Source organism: Marmota flaviventris, chromosome 9, assembly GCF_047511675.1.
Source record: "Marmota flaviventris isolate mMarFla1 chromosome 9, mMarFla1.hap1, whole genome shotgun sequence".
NCBI lineage: Eukaryota > Metazoa > Chordata > Mammalia > Rodentia > Sciuridae > Marmota > Marmota flaviventris.
In genome coordinates, this window is record NC_092506.1 from 88,407,912 (window position 1) to 88,416,266 (window position 8,355).

The 8,355-nt window shown below is 39.7% G+C and overlaps 1 pseudogene; it reads right to left on the reverse strand.

Annotated features, from left to right (window-relative positions):
- Nucleotides 1–454: 454 nt before the first annotated feature.
- On the reverse strand, nt 455–7,143 carry LOC114089024 (large ribosomal subunit protein eL6-like; annotated as a pseudogene).
- Nucleotides 7,144–8,355: the final 1,212 nt, after the last annotated feature.

Sequence of the window (8,355 nt, forward strand, 5' to 3'; positions counted from 1 at the left end):
CACAATGAAAGTAAATCAGCAGTCTAAGTAAATCACTCTGGAAGAATCTTTTAAGCACTGAGTGAAGAAACCTAGATGCAAAGGAAACATGATTCTGCTATATAAAGTTTTTTAAAAGGGCTGGGGCTGTAGCTAAGTGGTAGAGCACTTGCCTTGCAGGTGTGAGACCCTGGGTTTGATCCCCAGCACCACATAAAAATAAATAAGTAAAATAAAGGTATTGCATCTAAATACAACTTAAAAAAAAAAAAAGCTAGGGAGGACCAGGCTCCATTACCCAACGAGCTCTCTTCGAATCCCACTCTATAGCACAGGCAAAATCCTCATTATGCTAGCGGAGTCCCTCCCCACATCCAGAAAGGAAAGAATATGTTTAAAAGACCAAATTGATGGTGGCAAAATAAAAAAGCAGACATACAACATGTATCAATTATTTAGATTCTTGGTAAGAAATTTAGGACACCAATTTGTGAGGATAAACTCTTGTTAGAGCAAAATGGAGCACATGTTGCCCTGGCGTTGAGGAATAGCTATGGTTTGGGGTTAAATTTGTGAGTCCACAGCTTTCTGATTAACTTAGTGCTGCTCTGTAATCTTGTATTTCTATTTCTCTGCATCAAGGATCCCATCTTCTTGGCGTCTGGGTTCCTTGAAGCATCAGTAAGGTGTTTTGGAGTTTTCACGTTGCTGATCTCAACCTTTGTGGAGGTGGCAATAACAAATTTCTGGTGTGTTCCACACAAAGGAACCTATCACACAGAGATCCAGTAAAAAGTAACAAGCCACTGTTCAGCTGCTTCAGGAATATCATTCTTACCTCTGTGGCGCTCAGTGAGGATGATCAAGATAGTCCCAAGAATGATGCTCAGTTTTCGCATATGCTGACTGAAGGGGTTTTTGCTGTGGCTCAATAGCTTTTGTGGCACATCTTAAGTAGGATGTAGGTATTTTGTGAAGTTTAACCACCCTGGTACCAGTGTTTTTGTCACCACTGTTTTTGTGAACAGTAGCAACAAACTTCTTTTCAACCTTGGAATATATAGGTAAGGAGCATCTGCCAATTTCTCTAACCAGGACAGGGTTTCAACTGCAGTGGGGCTTTCTCTTTCTGCCTTAGGGTTACCCTTTTTAACCATAACAAACACATCAGCCTTTTTTGTTTTAAATTTTATCTTTTTATTTTTATTTTTTTAAAGAAAGAGAGAGAGAGAAGAGAGGAGAGAGAGAGAGAGAGAGAGAGAGAGAGAGAGAGAGAGAGAGAGAGAGAGAGAGAATTTTATTATTTATTCTTTAGTTTTCAGCGGACACAACATCTTTATTTGTAGGTGGTGCTGAGGATTGAACCCAGGCCGCATGCATGCCAGGCGAGCGTGCTACCACTTGAGCCACATCTCCAGCCCCATAAACTATCTTTTTATTTTGGTTTGTTATATATGACAGCAGAATGCATTACAATTCATATTACACATATAGAGCACATTTTTTCATATCTCTGGCTGTATACAAAGTGTATTCACACTATTCATGTCTTCATACATGTACTTAGGGTAATGATGTTCATCTCATTCCACCATCTTTTTTACACTCCTTAACCCCTCCCCCGCCTTTGTTCTATCTAGAGTTCGTCTAATCTTCCCATGCTTTCCCTCCCAACTCCACTATGAATCAGCCTCCTTATATCAGAGAAAACATTCAGCATTTGGTTTTTGGGATTGGCTGACTTCACTTGGTATTACATTCTCCAACTCCATCCATTTACTTGCAAATGTGATGATTTTATTCTCTTCTATTGCTGTGTAATATTCCATTGTGTATATATGCCACATTTTCCTTATCCGTTCATCTACTGACAGGCATCTAATTTGGTTCCACAGTTCCACTATTGTGAATTGTGCTGCTATAAACATTGATGTGGCTGTGTCCCAGTAGTGTGCCATTTTTCTTTTTAAGTCCTTTGAATATAGACCAAGGAGTGGGCTAGCTGGGTCAAATGGTGGTTCAATTCCAAGTTTTCCAAGGAATCTCCATATTGCTTTCCATGTTGGTTGCACCAATTTGCAGTCCCACCAGCAATGTATGAATGTGTCCTTTTCCCCACATCCTCGCCAGCACTTATTGTTGTTTGTATTCTTAATAGCTCCATTCTGACTGGAGTGAGATGAAATCTTAATTTTTAAAAAAATGTATATACATTTTTAGGTGTAGATGGACATAATACCTTTATTTTGTTTATTTATTTTTATATGGTGCTGAGAATCAGACCCATTGCCTTACATGTATAAGGCAAGCACTCCACCACTGAGCCACAGCCCCTGCCCCCTTAGTTTTGATTTACATTTCTTATGTTGAACATTTTTTTTCATATATTTGTTGATTGATTATATATCACCTTCTGTGAGGTGTCTGTTCAGTTTCTTAGCCTACTAATTATTAGGTTTTTTTGGTGTTTAGCTTTTTGTGTTCTTTGTATACCGTGGAGATTAGTGCTCTGATGTGCAAGTGGTAAAAATTTATTTCCAAAATGTAGTCTCTCTATTCACCTCACTGATCGTTTCTTTTGCTAAGAAGCTTTTTAGTTTGAATTCATCCCATTTATTAATTCTTGATTTTAATTCTTGCACTATAGGAGTCATTATAAGGAAATAGGGGTCTAATCCGATATGATGGAGACTGGGGCCTACTTTTTCTTCTATTAGACACAGGATCTCTGGTTTAATTCCTTGGTCCTTGATCCACTTTGAGTTAAGTTTTGTGCATGGTGAGAGATAGGGGTTTAATTTTCATTTTGTTGTATGTGAATTTCCAGTTTTCCCAGTGCCATTTGTTGAAGAGGCTATCTTTTCTCCAATGTATGTTTTTGTTGCCTTTGTCTAATATAAGATAATTGTACTTATGTGGGTTAGTCTCTGTGTCCTCTATTCTGTACCATTGGTCTACCAGCCTATTTTGGTGCCAGTACCATGCTGTTTTTGTTATTATTGCTCTGTAATATAGTTTAAGGTCTGGTATGTCACCTGCTTCACTCTTCCTGCTAAGGATTGATTTAGCTATTCTGAGTCTCTTATTTTTCCAGATGAATTTCATGATTGCTTTTTCTATTTCTATGAGGAATGTGATTGGGATTTTGATTGGAACTGCATTAAATCTGTATAGTGCTTTTGGTAGTATGGTCATTTTGGTAATATTAATTCTGCCTATCCAAGAGCAAGGGAGATCTTTCCATCTTCTAAGGGTCTTCTTTGATTTCTTTCTTTAGGGTTCTGTAGTTTTCATTGCAGAGGTCTTTCACCTCTTTTATTGCTTCCTAAGTTTTTTTTTTTTAGGCTATTGAGAATGGGGTAGTTTTCCTCATTTCCCTTACAGAGGATTTGTCACTGATATACAGAAATGCCTTTGATTTATGGGTGTTGATTTTGTATACTGATACTTTATAGAATTCATTCCTAGTTCTAGAAGTTTTCTGGGTCTTCTAGGTATACAATCATATTGTCGGCAAATAGTGCTAATTTGAGTTCTTCTTTTCTTATCTGTATCCCTTTAATTTCTTTTGTCTAATTGCTCTGGCCAGTGTTTCAAGAACCATGTTAAGTAGAAGTGGTGAAAGAGGGCATCCCTGTCTTGTTCCAGTTTTTAGAGAAAATTCTTTCATTTTTTTCTCTATTTAAAATGTTGTTGGCCTGGGGCTTAGCATTTATAGCTTTTACAATATGTAGATATGTTCCTGTTACCCCTTAGTTTTTCTAGTGTTTGAACATGAAGGGGTGCTATATTTTGCCGAATGCTTTTTCTGCATCTACTGAGATGATCATATGATTCTTATATTTAAGTCTATTGATGTGATGAATTACACTTATTAATTTCCATGTTGAACCAACCTTGCATCCCTGGGATGAACCCCACTTGATCGTGGTGCACTATATTTTTGATATGTTTTTGTATTTGATTTGCAATAATTTTATTGAGAATTTTTGCATCTATGTTCATTAGAGATATCGGCCTTAAGTTTTCTTTCTTTGATGTGTCTTTGGTTTTGGAATCAGGGTGACATTGGCCTCATAAAACGACTTTGGAAGTGCTCCTTCTTTTTCTATTTCCTGAAATAAATGGAAGAGTAATGGTATTAGTTCTTCAAAGGCTTTGTAGAACTCAGCTGTGTATCCATCTGGTCCTGGGCTTTTCTTGGTTGGTAGGCTGCTGATGGCACCTTCTATTCCATCACTTGAAATTGATCTGTTTAAATTGTGAATATCATCCTGATTCAATTTGGGCAAATCATATAACTCTAGAAATTTGTCGATGCCTTTGGTATTTTCTATTTTATTGGAGTACAAGTTTTCAAAACAATTTCTAACTTTCTTCTGTATTTCTGTAGTGTCTGTTGTGATATTTTTGTTTTTCATTATGTATGTTAGTAATTTGAGTTTTCTCTCTCCTTTTTGTTAGCATGGCTGTCAATTTTATTTATTTTTTCAAAGAACCAACTTTTTGTTGTCAATTTTTTCAATTGTTTCTTTTGTTTCAATTTTATTGATTTCAGCTCTGATTTTAATTATTTCCTATCTTCTACTGCTTTTGGTGTTTTTTGTTCTTTTTTCTAGGGCTTTGAGATGTAATGTTAAGTCATTCATTTGTTGACTTTTTCTTCTTTTAAGAAATGAACTCCACGCAGTGAACTTTTCTCTTAGTACTGCCTTTATAGTGTCCCAGAGATTTCAATACATTGTATCTGTGTTCTCATTCAGCTCTAAGAATTTTTTAAACTCCTCTTTGATGTCTTTTGCAACCCATTGTTCATTCAGTAGCATATTATTTAGTCTCCAGGTGTTGGAGTACCTTGTATTTTTTATTTTATCATTGATTTCTAATTTCATTCCATTCTGATCTCATAGAATGCAGGGTAGTAGCTCTACTTTTTTTTTTATTTGGTAAGAGTTGCTTTGTGGCATAATATATGGTCTATTTTAGAGAAGGATCCATGTACTGCTGAGAACAAAGTATATTCATTCATTGAAGGATGAAATATTCTATGTCAGTTAAGTCTAAGTTATTGGTTGTATTATTTAGTTCTAGTTTCTTTGTTCAGCTTTTGTTTGGATTATCTATCCAGTGGTGAAAGACGTGTGTTTAAAGTCAACCAGAATTATTGTGTTATGGTCTATCTGACTCTTGAACCTGATAAGAGTATGTTTGATGAACATAGATGCTCCATTGTTTGGGGCATATAAATTTATTATTGTTATGTCTTATTGATGAATTGTTGCCTTAAGCAGTATGAAATATCCTTCTTTATCCCTTTTAATTAACTTTGGCTTGAATTCTACTTTATTTGATATGAGGATGGAAACCCCTGTTTGTTTCCGCAGTCCATGTGAGCGGTATGATCTTTCCCAATCCTTCACCTTCAGTCTGTGGATGTGTTTTCTTATGAGTCTTTTGGAGGCAGCATATTGTTTTTAAAAAATCCAGTCTGCCAGTCTATGTCTTTTCATTGGTGAGTTTAAGCCACTAACATTCAGGGTTATTATTGAGACATGATTTGTATTTCCAGCCATTTTTTTAATTTTTGGTATTCAACTTGACTTGGTTTCTCTGTTGATTAGTTTTTCCTTTAGTGTAATACATCCCTTTGCTGATTCTCACTTTTTTTTCCCCGTACGGGCCACCAAATGCCGCAGTCTGGCTGGGCACAATTCAGGAGCCACTTGTCAAAAGAAACAAACTTTATTTTTAGAACCACACACGCCAAACAAAACAGCTCCTCAGGAAAAACCCTCAGAGCCCAACTGCCACCACCGGCTTCCCACAAGCCTCTCAACTTCCCCCACTCCTCCTGCTCTTGAGGCCGATTGGCTGGGTCGCGTGGGCAGAGCCAAAAAAGTCCCCCAATGAGCAGCTCCGTGGTCTGAAAGGGCAGGGAAACAGCCCAATGAACATCACCGCAGAGGAGCCAATCAGCTAGAAGTTGCTGGGGCCGCTGTGAGCCAATCATCAGCTGGCAGTCTGAAAGTTTGCTGGGGCCCCTTCGGCTGTGGCTCTCAACATCTCTTCATGGAATATTTTACCAAGATGTTCTGAAGTGCAGGCTTTTGAGTTATTAAGATCTTTTAACTTCTGTTTATCATGGAAGGTTTTTATTTCATCATCAAATCTAAAGCTTAATTTTGCTGGGTATAAGATTCTTGGTTGGCATCCATTTTTTTTCAGAGCTTGATATTAGCAGCAGGAGAAAGGAGAGGAAGTAAATTTGGGTAGACAGTGGGAAGAAAGTAGAGTACATAAAACAAACACACATATATATCGAGAAAAATTAAAAATGTTAAAATAGCAGAAATTAGTGAGGAAAAAAATTAACAAAATTAAAAAGAATGTACAACACAACTATAATATACTATTCATACATCCCAGTCCTCAAAATCCTAATTCATGTAAAGTATTTGGTTTCACACATGTTGGGGATGTGAGGGCCGGAGAAAGGAGAGGGAGAGGGGGAAAAAAAGAAAAAAAAATCTTGAAGGAAGGCATAGGACTTGTTTTGATGGGAGGTCAGTATCTTTCCTGCTTCCCTTCTCATCCAACAGATGGGGTCATCTGTTGTTAGCTGGTATCTCCGCCTCAGGAAGGTGAAGGTAACCAGGTGTCATTGCGCCAGGTTAGCGGCTGCTGGGGATAGGGGGTTGTTAGAAACTGGAAGATGGTGATGAAGGTGACCCAAGATAGAGGCTCCTGCATTCAGTGGTGGAGTGTCAGTTCGAGTGCGGGGAGTCCAGTGATGGTGTTCGATAATGAGTTCAGTGGCAAGCTCTGTGGCTTGTAGTGTCAGCTGACTTCAAAGCCTGTGTGAAGTTCCCTGATGCAGGCAGGCTACTGCACTTAGGGGATTATGTCTGCTGCTAATATCAAGCTCTGAAAAAAAATGGAGAGTCCCAAGATGGCAGCCACTGGTGGAGCCCCACGTTGGTAGATGGGGGTCCACACAGGGATAGTGGCATCTTGACAGTTCCTACTCATGGGAAGCTGCCGGGTGTCCTGTGTGGGAGTGGCATCCATGATTTCTGCTTGGGTGGGTGGCCAAAAGTTCTTCGTGGGTGCTGCTGCTGCCACCAATGGTCTCTCTTGGGGAACCCAGTAGTCCAGCATGGGCATATAGTTGGGAGACCTACTCTGACACTGAGGCCTGGACAGGTACGCTGCTTCCTGGCAGAGTAGTATTCTCACAACTTGGATCCCAGGTCACAGAGTGACATAGACTGCTGCCTCCTTCTGGGCCGCTATTTTGGGTCCCACCTATTTACTGGAATCAGCCTTTTGGCATCCAGGTTTCTTCTCTTTAGTGTCCAGTTTCTGGTCTACAAGCAATGAGGGGAGTCTTATCTCTAGTAGCTACCACTTTTAATAATTTTGTCTTTAGCAGTCAATTTGTTAAAGTTTGTGGACCCACTTGTGGTGGCAGTGGCACAGGTGTCTGGTTAGTGACACCTGTGGAACTCCTATGGAGCAATAGCCCAAAGCATGGGTCCATGTGGAGGGACCATGGTCAGAGGTCGAGGATGTAATGGCATAGGCTCCCAGAGTCGGGCATTCCAGCTGATGAGTTGATAAGTGGGTACTTATGAAGCAGTGAGGGAACTGGAGGTAAGAGCATGTGTGTGCACATGGCTACAGTGCCTGAGATCAAGGTGACACCTAGTTCTCTGTGGTGGCTGAGCTGGTGTCTGGGCATATACAAGGAGACAGTGGCTTTAGGATCATAGGAGTGAGTACCTTTGCTATAGTAGTAGCTTTGGTGTTTGAGATGTGGGCATGCTGCACAGCCTTGGAGCCAGGGTCTGGAGCATGGTCTAGCTTTCAGTGGCAGTTGAACCTGGTGTCTGGAGCACTGACATGAGGACAGGATACAAACTAGCTTGCTATGGCAATGGCTCCCATGTCTGAAGTGTGTGTGGGTATCGTACAGAGCCCATATATAGAATGTATTTGCACAGAGGTCACAGGTTTAAGCACTAGGTACATTCAGGGTTGGGAACGATGGCAGCTCTCATCTTAGAGTGGCATATACTGGTTGCTTCATGAAGTAAAGGGGTTTGGGGACTCTCTCTGCTCTAGTGGAAATGGCTATTAACTTTGTGCAAAGAGATGCTGGTGTCCTTAGTGAAGCAGAACAGGTGGTTTATACCCACAGCCTCTACTTTTCTTCTTAGCTCTCTGCCTGTCAGTATCCAGTCCCACCAGCAACCTTTTATATGTGGATATTCTTTGTTTTGCTCCAGATTTTTAAATGGGTCCTTGAATCCTCCCAGGGCTAGTTTGGTTTGCGGGTAGCTATACTTGGTACTGTCTCTTCTGTCAACTGACTGA